Source organism: Hyaena hyaena, unplaced genomic scaffold, assembly GCF_003009895.1.
Source record: "Hyaena hyaena isolate Hyena2069 unplaced genomic scaffold, ASM300989v1 scaffold_384, whole genome shotgun sequence".
Classification (NCBI taxonomy): Eukaryota; Metazoa; Chordata; class Mammalia; order Carnivora; family Hyaenidae; genus Hyaena; species Hyaena hyaena.
In genome coordinates, this window is record NW_024081016.1 from 624,120 (window position 1) to 639,783 (window position 15,664).

Consider the following 15,664-nt stretch of genomic DNA (forward strand, 5'->3'; position numbering starts at 1 on the left):
TCTCGTTTCTCTATGTAGAACCTTTTTTCCTTAGTTGCTCTAAGAATTAACTTCCTCTTGGTTGTGTGGTTTATCTTGAGCAAGTGTCAAGTATTATTTTCAAATTAAAAGAACGAAAGTAACAAAGAACTTTACAATAAGCAAGGAAGATAAGAAAGAAAAAGGAAAAAGAAGAATCTCTCTTCCCCAGAATTAAATAAAGAGGATATGATATAATAATCTAAGGGCCTTTGAAAATCACATCTGAAGGCCTGGTACCTGACAGGTGACACATGATGAATACTGTGCTGAAACCTAGGGCCTGAGTCACCAAAAAGAGAAACAGTGTATATGTTATAAATCTGTCTCTTGACAGCTATACACAGAGGTTATTAGAGTGAATAATCAATTCCATAAAAAAATGATTATATGTAAACTTCCATTCAAAATAGAAATATTAGCTTTTACTTGACTCTACATGTTACTCTTTTATCACATGAGAAGCTTTGCTAATTTTTTTCTCTAAAGTGTCACTTTGTTGTTTTAAAAGATCTTTGGGAAGATAATTCAAAGCATATGGGAAGCAGTGCTGAGCCATGGAATGTGCATGGGAGTAGAGGTAAGGTGTGATAGTCAATCCCTAGCAGAGACTTACAGGCTAACGTAGAGAACCACAGTCCACAGTGGGCACTCCTGGGTCTGTGTGTCCCAAACTCAGGGGGCTGCCTAAACTCATTGCTGTCTTTACTGTTAGCTTTGAAGTTCTGTGGTTCATTAGCTCATCTTGCATTATAAAACCTACCTGGAAGCTTTAGCATGAGTGAGGTAGGAAACAGCTGTTGGATCATAAGAACAAATTTTAGTTAAAAAATGTGATTTTCTTCCATTGAAATTCCCTTTCTAGCCTCAATTACTAGCACATACACTTGCTAAGAATCAAATTTGTCAATCCTTATTTCCAACTGCTAGCAAGGCATCATATTTTCAGAATGCTGTTTGTGATCATTCCCCCTCAATATGGTGAGGCTTCAGAGTTGGATGTCAGCCTCGGCTTTCTTCTCTTAGCCCTCATGTCTTAGTCATTTAAAGAACAGTGCTTTTGAGTAACAGAGTTACTCGTTCTTCCTGATTTCTTTTTCTTACAAAATTCAGTTTCCTGGGCGGCTTCTAGGGGGAAAATTCAATCATGAGATGTTCTGTGGAAGAGGGCACCATGCTACTTTTAATATTAGCCCCTTTTAATCTGGGTAAGGTCATCGAACTTTTCTGATTTTTGCCTAGGGAGAACTTTCCCCTTATTTTGTAATTGACTTTGTCCCCTTTTTCATTTATTTCCCTGTCTCCTGGTTGTAGCATCTTCTCCCCAGAGTCTCAGGTTAGAAGTTTTCCCTTTTGTGAAACCATGACAGGTGCCTAATTGAATGATGAATGTCCCTTTATTACTCTGTAATTGAACTGCCAGCTTTTTGATTGGTTTGTAGAGATGCTACCCCCCCAACCAGGCACTGCAGGGGGCTTGGTAGTTGGCAGTCTAGTCCTACACTCCATCTGTCTAATCCCATCTAGCCCCCACTTGGTTTTTGGGGGGTGGTAATAGAGGTAGGGAGTGAGGGGGAGGGGAGTCATAATAAATTATGCTAATTTGATGTGGCTCTGACAATGAGAAGATCGTATTGTTTCATGCATCTTGGGGGTAAATGCTTCAAGACATTTTGTCGTCATGAGTGCCTAGCCTGACAGGACCACGATGAAGATTAATGGGCCTCACCTGAGTGACAGAACAGGGGATTGTGGGGAAGAGAGGGTCATTCATCATACTCTGACAGGTGTCATTCAATCCGACAGCAGCTCCACCATCACCCGGCTAGCAGTTCCATTTTTCTGCCAGTTAAGCAAGGAGTTTAATAACATCCCCAGAATTAAAACTCATTCTTTGTAGCAGGTCTGACAGCTGAAAATAAGAAAATCAATTCTTCACATGTTATAGCACAGTTAACTGACTGGGGCTTTGACTCTAATTTAGTCTTTGGGCTGCATTTCAAGCAAAGAGCTTTTTGTAAGACATCATCTATTAAAATTTATCCACAGTGCTAACTTTGGTGGTGGTATTATTGTGGGCACATTAAAGATTCAGGCTTTCATAGCCAGTGTCCTTTTACTCACTACGTGCTGAAATGTATCCCCACAGTAGCCGGGTCTCCTCTGCTTCATCCTCATTAGCAATGTTTACTGCTTCTCTCTTCATTAATATTGATCCCCTCCCCAGTTACCGGCAACAACAAGACAGACACTAATTTGAAACATTTGGTATCATTAAACTGTTTGGATTTCTGGTTTCAGGGATCTTGGAAGGCAGAGAAGGTGGTTGAGAGATAAGAAAGGGAGTTAAACTTTGGGGCTGTAGGGTTAGCTGATGGATGATGACACTCTAGGTTGGTGAGTATGGCGACTGCAAAACATGACTCTGGGTTCCTTTGGTCCCTCTTCTCATCTGGAGGAGGCTTCTATTTGTCCACCTCCATGAATCTGGGCTGTTCCAGCCTGTCACTGGTTTTATCTGCTGGAATACAGTGATGCTGTATAATTCAGGGAGTGGGGCTCTGAAGATCTACATCTTTCACTAGTTGTGAAAGCTAGCCACCATGTAAGATGTCAGTTCACCATATTGTGAGGAAGCCCAAGGTAGCTACATGGAGGAAAGGAGACTACACAGAAATTCACTGAGACATCAGACATGTGCATGAAGAATTTTTGGAACTTGCAGTCTTTCTCATTGGCCAGCTGGATGCAGCCATATGGAAGCCATCTTGGACATTCTGACCCCAGCTGATGCTGTATGGAACAGAAGAACTGCTCTACTGAGCACTTTCCAAATTTCCAGCCCACAGAATTGTGACCAAGTAAAATGGTTGTAGTTAAAAGCCATTAAATTTTGGGATAGTTTTTTAGATAGCAATGGAGAGCTGAAATAGAGAAGGTGAAATACTGAGGGCACAGTGCAAGGGACTTGGGTACACAGCTGTTTTCTATAACACAGATGTAGAATTGTTTTAGCTTTGGGGAAACATTTTTCCCCTCAAAATGGTTTCCCCCGTGGTTTGATTAGCTTTGCTTTCTTATACTGTGCACTCCCTCTGCAACCTTCTCTTATAGGACAGGACAATTTTTCAGTACATTTTCCTGGGTTGAGAGAAGTTGTGTAATTGGTTGAAGAGGACTTGTCACATATATTTCTGTGCTTCTTAGTTCCATCATTTTCATTTTATACAGCTAGGGTCAAAGAGGCATCTTTGAAAAATAAATTCTGAAGTTGGGTATTTAATCCATGGGATAGTACTAAGCATGATTCAAGGGTTGTGAATTATATGCAGTGATTAAGTTAACCAGACTATTGATCAACTTTGCAGGGTGCCATATACACAAAGTACATATAGATAAGATAATTATTTTCTTGTGAATCATCTAATTTTGTTCTCAACAGTAGTCAGATTAGCTGAAGACATTGGTCAAATAATCTATTGGGGCATCAAAACAGAAAAATAATCATATCTTTGTTCCTTTCAAGGAGCCAGACACCGTAACTGAAACTCTTTAGATTTCTTGTAATAGTCTTGTAAGAAACTGGGACAAAAATGTGACAGGGATTTAGCTGTCTCTTTAAAGAGGAATCCTATAGAGACACATGCTAAAAGAACACAGAGGGCTTGCAATAGCTGTTTTGGATTTTCCAAATTCAAGTATCATGTCTATTTATTATAGCAGAAGAACATCTGAAGCTTAGGAAGAAGAGATGAATTTAGGGAGCAGTAGCATCTCGAGAAAGGTCTTAAGCCCATGGTTAATTCCAGGGAAAGAAGCAAAACTGAGGATCACTGTGGAAATTTTTATCATAATTTACACAATAGAACTTTTCCTTTTCTTAATACCATCCTTAAAAACAAACATCTGAAAGTCAGAATTGGGCTCATGATATAGTGTCTTTGAAACCAGTAAAGATTATTTGGCTGAGGAGTCTTAAAATGAGGCCACTATGGCTCAGTAATGTTGCTGTGACCTTGAGTGGACTGTCTGCATTGGCATTGGCTTCTTAAGAATTCCTGCTGTCCTTAATTTCAAATTACCCCCAAACTCACTTGCCTGTTCAGAGTCAGTATCTCTCAATAACCATACACTTACAGTCTAACCAGGTGATTTCAAGGCATATCCTTAAGCATCTGCCATGGTTGTTTTGTCTTGTTGTTGTTTGTTTTGTCTATTTTGGGTTTGGCCACTCCATTTCAACACTGATATCATAAAGAGGCCCCAGCCTAATACCTCTTAGTTTTAAATAGTGGATCCTCTAAGGTTCATTATGTCCTCCTCCTGGACCTGAAAACCAAGAATTAATTACAAAAACAAACTTTTGGTGCCTAGAATGTTAAGTTCTTTTTAGAGCATCTAGGATGATGATTGAATACAAAGTATACTATATTAATAGCTCATAAGCTAGCAGATCCTGGTGCATACCAAGTGCTCAAGAAATGATCGTAAATAAGTATGAAAAAGTCAATCCATGATTGCCAGCTGCCTGCTACCTATTGCAGGTAGGAATTGATATAATATGGACGAGGCACATTTCCTAACCTCTAAAGATGCAGTTAAGACTAGCAAGGACCAGCCATATCTGAGAGATAGAAAGATTATTTATTAAAATCCACTGCCCTGGATCTATGAATGTTTTCAGTCACAACAAAGTAAAAGACCTGACCATTCAGATGATATTTTGGAGGTAGAACTTTGAATTAAGAATCTGAAGACTTGTCTTCTAGTCATGTAGGCCCTGCCACTTAGGAGGTAACTTTGGGCAAGTCACCTCACATATCTAAACACCAGTTGTTGTTGTTGTTGTTGTTGTTGTTGTTGTACTTATAAAACTGAATCTCTAGTCCTCCTGCCTACGATTGGTTTTATGAAGATCATCTTACATGATGTATATTACAGCTCCTACAACAGTTAAACCTATGCCCACTACCCTCACCATCTTGCTGTTCCCAAACCAGTAAGTTGAAACTTATTTAAATATTTTTACATTGTGACTCTTAACTCCAAACATTAAATGTTTAAAAACATTTAAGGTAGTCTTCCTTAATTCTATAAGTCTTCTAATTATATAAGTCAACTTGTTTTTTCTCTAGCCCAGACAAAATTTCTGCATGAACATCTATCCCAAGGGTATCTTCACATATGATGCAAGTGCTTCTCAACAATAGAATACAAAATACACACTTAGGTTTTGTAAATGATATAACACAGTGTTTATGGAAGCAGAATCTGTGTCAAGAAAGTCATCATTTCTTGGGAACAGAAGATGAAGACAAAGGAAATTGAAGAAGAAAAGGAGGAAGAAAAGAGAGACAGGCACCTCATCATCAAGGGCAAAGATGGCATGAGATCTGACAGTTTTGAGCAAAACTCAGAACCTGGGGATGACAAACGTGCATGCGAAAACCACAAGAGCTCTGATAGCCTTCTTTTGCTGAATTGAAGAGGGGGAAAAAACCCAAAAAACCAAAAACTACCCACCATAAAGATCCAAGCAAGCCAGCAGTACTGGCATGACAGCTCCTACGCTGCAGCATGACATGTCGTTTCCACTCAGGGAAGCTTCAGCTGGGGGAGCAGCATTCCAGTGGGTGGGTCTGATGTCAGGGAGGTGGATTCCATCCGACTTACAGCTGCACCAAAGGCTGACTTTGGCAGCAATTCCTGGGCTATAATTTTATAAACAGTCTTTTCTTTCCAAACTTCCAATGTGAATTTAGACCTCAGCACAGATTCCGCCTCACATCTTTATTTTGTGTCATCACATTCTAATCCGATGACAAACAGTTGGTCTGAGATTTCAGTATATTACTATATTAGTGCAATTTATGTCCTGTGTGGAAGTTGATGATGTGTCAAGGCTATATTGTGGACTCGCCTGGATTCTAATCCAGTACCTAAAAGGAGAGCAATGCTGTGGTGGATCACAGTGGCACTTTATCATCAAACCAAATGCTTAGTGTGTGGTGCTGGTGCCAGTAGTCCTTGGCGGCAGTATTAATTACATTTTCCCCAAAGTGGGCCAAAGGTCTGCAATTTACCTTTGAACAATCATTATTATAATTTAGCATATCATTATACCATTTCTACTTGACATTATTTATAGAAATATTGTTTTAAAATTTACACTCTACCTTAAATAAGTTAGGTATATAGAATGGAGTGGATCCAGCTGAGGAAGGGAGAGGGTAACTACCTAGGTGACTCATAGGGCTGCCACTGCCTAGCCAAGTCAATAGTGGCTTGATTCTCCCTGCTTAGTAAAAGATGCGTTGCTGGATGGGAAACCAGTTAGCCAAGTGTGTTCTCATTCCAAGTCTGCTTCAGTCTTTTATTAAAAGAAATTTCCACAACTTGAAAGCAGTCTTCTAGCACATCTCAGAAGATGTAGACCTGAAACAGATGAGCTCATGAAGAATAGAAAGTAAATCAATTTCCATTTTCACAAGCCCGAGTCTGCTCATTTTCAGAGAGGACAAATCATGCAGAAAATAGTGCCAAATTACTCATGGTTTAATGACAATTTCGCAGAAAAGACAACTGATCTCCCATGTTGTTCTGCTCAGAACTATGTCCAGATAGAGGTGCTTTAGACCTGGACTGGGCCATCAGGCCAAGGACTTAATGCCTCAGTAATCAAAGTCTCACTTCTTCCTGGCTTGGTGTGTTGATGTAAACAGGATCCTCTTCCCTGGGCTGCCACAGAGTTCCTCCGCAGCACTGCATGTGTTTGTCATGTCTCCTTGTGGCTGGCCTTTTATCCTTGCTGAGAAAAAAGAGATCAAACATTGTCATGTGGTATTACATAAAGTAAATTCTTGGCAAACTCAACTATTCATATGGTAGCCTCTGGTTTACAAGTTTCCTTTGCTAGATCAACAGATACTTTTCAAGCTATATTCCTTTTTCAGGGTGTGATTATATGGAGCCAGGGAAGGACTATTTACTAATTCTGTTGCACTATTTTAAGATTTTTAAAAGAACGAGAGAAGATGATTAAGCCTTTAGTCATGAGACTTGACCTCAGTTTTCTCATAATGTTTAATAGACAGATGTTGACTTATCAGGCTATTTCTTTGTTATTTAGGAAATGAAGTCAGTGGAATATCATCAGAAGTATGGAATAATAGTACATTTACTACAAGTATCAATTTTATAACTGATTGGGCTTGCTTTTATAAAGATTTCCTATTTTCTCCTCTATAAAAATGTTGGCTTACAAAGCTTTAAACAGCACTGTTCAAGAGAAATGTAACATGACATATAGATAATTTTATACTTTCTATTAGCCACAGAGTGAAAACAATTCTAATAATACATTTTCTTTAACCCATTATATCTAAGATTTTATTTTAATGTATACAAAATCATACAAAGCATCCCTATGTATTGCACGTTCATTTTTTTCATACTATGTTTTGGCAACCTAGTATGTACAAAACATCTCCGTTTAGACTAGATACATTTTAAGTGCTCAATAGCCAGATGTGGCTGTTGACTACCATATTAGATAGCATAGATCTAGGCCCAGTAGGAACCTCAATAGTTTTTAAAGTGTGTTTATAATACTAATGTGCACCTCTAAGATTTTAAAGTATTCAGAAACAATTTAACCTATAGATGCTCTAGATTTTATCTGAACATTTCTCAAGGCATAAAATAAGTGTATATGAAGCTGCTTACCAGCAAGATTCCTTCTTAGTCACCTTTTTTTCAACAACAGTGATGCCAGTAGCCCTTAATGAAACCATAAATATTGCACTGTTATTCCTCCTTTCAATGACACGACAGAAACGTGTACCAAACAAAGGGAAAAGATGTTTACCGAACAGGTAAAAAAACAAGTAATTACAGAACATACTTTTTATTACTTCAGTCAAAATTATACTATTTTCTTAACAAAGTCACATGATAAGTAAACTCTAGATCAAATTTCAGGATGTTAGAGATCCCTTGGCTTAGGAAAATTTCTAGAGGCAGAAATCTAAGGAGATACTGATGTGGACTTGAGGTGGAATACTTCCATGGAAGTAAATGCTTATTAGGTCTGCAGCTGAAATATGAGTTGAGCCGACCCAACTCAGGCTCTTTGTCTTTGACTCTTCAGAAAGGCTGAGACAGATACTTCTGTCAGCTGGTCTTAGGCTCATGAATCATATTCATTATCTCCCTACTTATTCTAGAGTTTCTGTATTCTCAGCTAAGGAATGAGTTGGCTTGTTGGAGGCCCCATATCTTCCTCTTCTGAGGGGTCTAGCCCTTGGTTGCCTTACCTTTGTCAGGTTGTGATTGCTACAGTTGTCCTTTTACTGTTCTTCTGGTTATGACAGTACAAAGAGGTGCCCTGTGAGTCTCCCAAACTCCTTATACACTTCTCACTGCCTGTATTATAAAGCAGCAACACCAGCTTCTCATGACAAATCCAGTCAATTACTCTTGTTCTGGTAAACCCTTTCATTGCCAGCTGGTTCACCAATATGGAGCCCAACATGACTAGCAGCAATCATAGCTTTGTGTTTAGAGAACTCCTTACTATGTCTTTACATGAAAGCATTCCTCATACTCCCACCCCACCCCCTACTGGGACCCCAAACCTATAATTCAACCAAATCTAAAGTAATGGTGATGGGACACTCACATTCCATAGGTGGGTCCCAGGAGACTGTACATCTCTGTATTCTAGCTACTGGGGTACAGTGCCATGTATCAGATGTAGGGTTTTTACATTCACTATATCCTGGAGCATAGCAACGCTGTAGGTTGGGAATCCTGACCTGGTGCCCTATTGGAAATTTTAATGGGATGTTCCAGTGTTCTATCAAGCCAGCTGCTTCCAGCTGATGCCATATATGACAGCTCCAGTGGATCCTATGCTCCCATGCTCATGTGCTCATTGTTGCATCTTCTTTATTGAATAATGACACACATTGATCAAATACTCACCCAATAAATGCAAATTCATTATTTTGAGTAGTGAATAAAGTTGTATGCTACTTCAAGAGGTTATAATATGGGATTGTGACCTTGTCAGGGTGATCAAAATGGCTTCCCTGAGGAGGTGATAATTGAGCTGCCATTTGGAAGGTGTTTATAAGTTAACTAGGTGAAGAGAAGTAATCGCTTCTCGGCCTTTTGGCTAAGATCAAGTGTAGGTGAAGAGAAGTAAGAACAATGGTCCAGGAAGAAAGAAAAGCATGTATAAGCATTGCATGCCCAAGAAAATGAAAGACGATCTCCTGAAGGTAGTTGGTGTGAGAAAAGATGGAGAGATAAAGGAAACTATAAAAGGGTCTTAAAGGTCACATGAAAGAGTTTTTATTTTGTCTTAAGTGGAGTGGAAAGCCCTTGAAGCACAATGTATATGAGGGCTTGCATGTATGAAGTAGGAGGTGAAGATAGAGAATCAATTTTACAGATTGTCTTTACAAAGCTCACCCTGGCTGTGTATGGAGAAGGCATCAGAAGGGGCCAGAGAGGGAATACAAGTAGGTCCACAAGTAGGCCACTTAGTATCCGGGTGGGAGTTGATGGTAGTTTGGCTTATAGAAAGCTTTCAATAAATTAGGTTGCTAGAATTGTTGCTGTCCCATAAAGTAGAGAACAGGCTTGTGTTGGTAGGAAAGCATAAGCTTCTTTGGAGTTTATGTGGTTTCTTTGCTTTTTCAGTAGTGAATGTGTCCCATGAAGGCATAGATGGGAGAGAGAAAAGCGGAGGCATAGCACACACATATCAGTGCTGCCCAGCTGGCACCTCTGCTCATTTTTAAAGTCTGTAACTTGAACCCAAAGCACTGCTTTCTTAATGCGGTGCTGCCCACAGCTGAGTAGCCATATCCACAGTAGAGAATTAGATGAAGATGGAGTGACTTGGGTAAACACAGGAGTGGAAAGGGGAGAGTCAGCATGAAGGTTCTTCCCTTTAATTTCTAATCTTTTTTTTATGGGTCTCAGGATTTAAAATAGCTGTCTTGTTTATATTTGTTACTTACACAGATGGTGAATCACTAGACACACCAGGCTATTCGGGGTCATGAGGTCCATTCTGCCCAAACACAGTCCTCCACTTACTTCCTTTCCTTCAGCAGTACACTCACTTCTTGGAATCCAAATCAGTTAATGAGTCTCTTGCTCCAGAAGGTCTTCTCTGCCCAGCTCACCCACGCAGGCTGGGTTTCTGCTTCTCCTGTGTGTTCCCAGAGTCCTTTCCACTTAACTCCTTCACTGCCTCTCTAAACTAGACTCTCTGATTGTATGTTACTCTCTCTGGGCTGGCTCTCATGACAGGTGATGACATCTCATGAATTTTGGTATTCTTAGCATGGTGCCAGAAATTTAAGTATAGGCATGAATGAGTGATTGAACAAGGAATGGTTAAAGGTAAATATCATATGCATTCACGTAAAGTGCAGATGGATGGGACTTAATCATAGACAGATGAGAGGAGAAGGCCTGTTTGGGGAAGGGCAGCAAGGTTTGTCTGGTGTGATGGTGATAGGATAGTTATGTAGATGCTTGGTATCTTTCCTGCCCCTTCACAGAATCATCCTCTCTTTCTGCTGGGTCCACTCCATCTCATCTTCTAACACCTCAGGCTACACTCATGATAGTCCTCTGTCTGGGTCTGAGGTGAGGTAAGTGGGCATAGAATTGAGAGGCAAGGGCTAGTGGGAGGGTAGAGGTGAGGTCCTGTCCGCCCCCCCCCCCCACGCCGTGATGGGGTCAGCCTCACTGATCACAGGTAAGAATCATACCAGAAGTAATGAAAATTGTAATTAATTAAACAATTCTTTGTGAGCCAGTTGTTTTAAGAATAACTTCTAGGGGCGCCTGGGTGGCTCAGTCGGTTAAGTGTCCGACTTCGGCTCAGGTCATGATCTCACAGTTCGTGGGTTCGAGCCCCGCGTCGAGCTCTGTGCTGACAGCTAGCTCAGAGCCTGGAGCCTGCTTCAGATTTTGTGTCTCCCTTTCTCTCTGACCCTCTCCGGCTCACGCCGTGTGTGTGTGTGTGTGTGTGTGTGTGTGTGTGTGTGTGTGTGTGTGTCTCTCAGAAATAAATAAAACATTAAAAAAAAAGAATAATGTCTAAAAACTCAACTTCTTTTCCTCCTCAAATTGGTGTCTCTGTATAGAGTACTAGGTCAAACTGTAAAGAAAGAAGAGTAACTGTGGTGATAACACATGGGCCTTTCAATTCTGAGCTTTGCTCCTTCCTACTTCAGGAGTCTTTGAACAAGCCCCGAGACTTCAGGAAACCTCAATTTCTTTGTCTGTAATTGGAGATAAGACTCATTTTTCCTGATAGAGTTAATGTGAAGATGAAATGGAATAATTACTGTTTAGCACAAAGTCTGGCACATGGTACACATGGGAGAATGTTAGCCAGAGCCATTATAATGGATTAATTTACCCTACATGCAACTGTATGTTTTAAATAGTTCCATTTGCTCAGTTGTTTTGCCTATGAATCTTTCCAGTACAAGGATCATCCTCATGCATAGATTTTGCAAGTTATTCTGCAAAGTTATTGTTGAAATTCATCAGATAAATATAAAACTGAATGTATCTTAGACTAGGATGTTCATTTTGCTCCAATTTATTTTATCCTTTTGATTCAAGAAAAATACACTATACTTCTTTATCCTTTGGGATTAATCAAAACTGCCCTTGTCCAATTTCTTCAACTTTGAGTGGTTCTCAGTAGCATTATCTCAACTGGGAGATATAAAAGTAGTGTAACTTTACCTCTTTTCACTTTATCCAATATGCCTAAACTTAGCAACTCAGGGGAGCCATGTTCCTGTCAGGTGGGTAGGACAACCACTGTTTTAACTCTTGATAAATACAGACATCGCTTTCAGGAAGAATGGAAATTGGGTAAAATAAATCACTTACCCATAATGACATTTACAGATATTATTAGCTTTTCTGAATGTGGTCCATTCAGGGTACAGACTAAAGGCAACTTATTGTGCTAGAGGGAGCACAAGATCAGGGATCTGGATTACCAGTTTAAACCTTACTAGCTGTGTGACCTTGTACAAGTCACCTGATCTTCTCACATTTTATTCTAGTGTTAAATGAGGCTAAAATAATCCCTTATCTGCTGTGAATATTGATGGAAATTTTATTATTCTTATTAGGATATGACATATATCACATACCCCTCTCCCCAAGGACCATTTTTTCAGGTTTTCTAAGATTCAGATACATGTATGTATCAGAAAGCATAGAACTGGTGACATCAGCAACATATTTATCTCATACCCACTGTAAAATCAACTGTGATATATCTAGTCTTATAATCTAATCAAGAATATGTGAGTGAGAAAACAGTATAAACAGTTTATCAAAAGACAAGTATCTATCCAGTATACCAGATTCTTTAACACTAAACATTTATTGAAAAGGAACAGACTTTTCTTTCAACACAGACTATAAATAATTCCCCATTGGGGTAAGTTTGCTGAGCACTAAGAATCTCAGTACTTGGTTTGGGAAGAAAAACATCATTGCCTAATACAATCTGATTTTCACCTTTTCTGGTTCTTCCAACATAGTTCATATTTTAATTTCATTTTGTGATTCTGAGAAGCAATGATCATATTAATCAGAGAGCTGCTCTTCAGCAGGTTATATGAGAGTCTCCCTCTTTCCTGGGAGACCTGCCTCTGCTATTTTCAGAAGCTCCATCTCTGAGCTTTCTTCTCTTGGCCAAGGGTATAAATCAAGAAGCCAGTTTGATTTGGAATTTAGGCTTTAGTCTTACTTGCTGTAAGAAACAGACTGGGTTATTTATAACCACGGGTGTTCAGGTTTTCATCACCACAGACGGTTGGATGTTTGAGAGCATTCACCTTTAAGATATCCAGAATACAAGCTGTTGATCCTCTGTGGATTGTAAATTTCTAGAGTTGGGCTTCTTGGTTCTTGTCGGTGAGGCAAGTTTTATGATCGCCATTACATTAGCTCTTCTGAAGTGTTGGGAAGCTGGGAGCCTCCTTCCTATTAGGAAGCCTTGTCTTGACTTTCATACCAATAAAGTTGTTCTTAGACTAGAGTTCATCCTAATAAGCATCTTGAGAATTGCACCTGAGCTAAGAAATATTTCCCCCTCTGTCTGCCCTAAGCCTCAGAATCTCAAGCAGCCTACATGCTTTGAATCTAAGACAAGACTTACAGCCTAACAGCTTTTTTATCACCTTCCATCAAGCAGAAAAGCCTCCAGGTGGATTAGACGGAGTGTGTAAGAAGCTTACAAGGTAGCAGATGTCAAGCCTCAGTAAAGGTCATTCTATTAGGGCTATTCTCTTTCAGGGCACAGATTTCCTCCTGGACTAGTGTAGACCTGGGGAGGAGGACTTGGTATTCTGCCACAGACCTTTGGAATGTTTAAGGGGAAGGGTTATGCATGACAGATGTGCACACAGTTTAAGAATCTAAGCTTCAAAGGGGCAGCATGTAAAAGGACAATGGAATACAAATGGGAAAATGTTATTTGAGAAATCTTTCCAAGTAAGAGACCCCAATGACTACTGGAATATGATGGTGTTGTGGTTTCTAGATAAAGAATCTTTTGCTTATGCAGAAATAACACATTTCTTTATCAGAAAAAGTAAGTGAGAAGTCCACATATGGTTCCATCTGAAGAAGGAAGATTTAGGGAAGCTCTCCACTCTCTAACCAGGATGAAAGCCTAAAGCTCTTACCTAATTGAATATGGCACAATGAGTTGCTGAAAGGATACAAAGCAAATGTGCTAGAGCAGAAGGAAAAAAATTGGCTTTAATAAACTTTTTCTAGAAGCCAAGCTCCACATTATGGTGGCAAGCTGCACAATAGCAGAATTGTCTTCGGGATATAAAAACTTCATACAGAATGCTGGCTTAATGCTTTGGTTCAGCTGAGTTGAATGACTTTGGCCAAGAAATGGCTGTTGATGCGTCACTCACTGGTGGGCTATTGGAGTAATGTGATTAATCCTGCCATTTATCAGTCAGAATGACTCTCTGTCACCAGTACTAGTGCCAGGATCACACCAATGGATGGGAGTGAAGCAGGGTAAATTTCTCAAGTTGCTTTAGTCAGTCAGTATCATAACATAGCACTATGTTCTCCTGGTCCTGACTTTTCCAAGAAGTCTGGGCTTCCAGCAGACAACCGAAATTAATGTCAAGTACAAATGGGTTCTCTGTAAAAACATTTGACTAATTCATTGCCTGGATCATAACATTTGTGGCCAAATTTCCCAGTCTTCCTGTTGAATAATTTCTTGTTGGAAAATGTCAAGAAAGAGGAGACATCAGAGGCTACTGAGTCAAACTGTTTCCTCCCACACACCTGAGTCACGGGTCAGGAGTTTTACCAATTTCCTTTCTAAGACTTTTCCTAGGCTCCCATAAAAAAAAAAAAAAAAAAGAGCTTAGTGTCAGATAGATGAAAGTAGGGATGTGATTAGGAAATCATTTGTATTTTTAAAATGTTGGATATGATCTTATCACCAGGGATTTCCATTCACTGTCTTTGAATAGAAATCTGGTATTTCTGAGGAAGTGGTGGTGGTAGGAGAATGTCTTTACATGGCAATACAAACCTGTCTCAATCTGGTAAGCCCATGGAGTGTCTCACTTAAAAGGGTTCTTGTCACTGGGAGTACTCACTGGAGCCAAGCCAGTTCCCTAGGGAAGGCTGGTGTCTGCTACTTGCAGAGCTGGCTGTCAGGTTGGCCTTGTTTGTAATTAACTACAATGTCTGGATGTTGATAGAGTGAGTCTGGCCAATGGTTCCCCTCCAAAGAGGGGTTTCCTGGCTAGCTCTCCTGTGTCAGAAATGCCAAGTTGGGAGTTGCCTGGAGACTCCAGAGATGCAGATTTGTTTGGCTGGGCTCCGGTTGTGAAGCCAAGCGCCGAGAAAGCAGATCAGAGACCTAACCTGAATTGTAATCAGTGGGCTTCTCCAGCCATTTGGCTCCTCTGCTTTCCAGTGTTATGTTTAATGTTTTAAAGCATATTTAGTAAACATGTCACTAGCAATTGCCAGTCCTTAGTCTCTCCCCACTCTTTCCTTAATGATTTTTTCCCCTTTATTTTGGGTTAGTGTGGGAAGCTGCTTTTGCAATGTGTATGTGTGCCTGTGAGCACGCACATGTGTGTTGTTGCAGGCTAGATAGATTGGCTAGACAGATTATTTATTTTTAGTATCTCATTAGCTTGTTTATTACATCTACTTCTTATGAACCAGGTAAATAATCTTAATTCCCTGCTTTTTCCCTTATTTTTAAAATGTTTTTATTTATCTATTTTGAGAGAGAGAGGGAGAGAGAGCGCAAACATAGGAAGAGCAGAGAGAGAGGGAGAGAGAATCCCAAGCAAGCTCCACACTGTCAATGTGAAGCCCCATGCCAGGGCTCAGACTTGCGAACCGTGAGATCATGACCTGAGCCAAAACCAAGAGTTGGACACTTAACCACCTGAGCCACCCAGGCGTCCCTTAACTATTTATCTTACCAAATTTGGCTAGTTCTCCTCTCTTGAGATAGCTGCATTTAGGGTACACATCATTTACCACAACAATTTTTTAATTTTTAGGCTCATGCAAGGTGTACTTT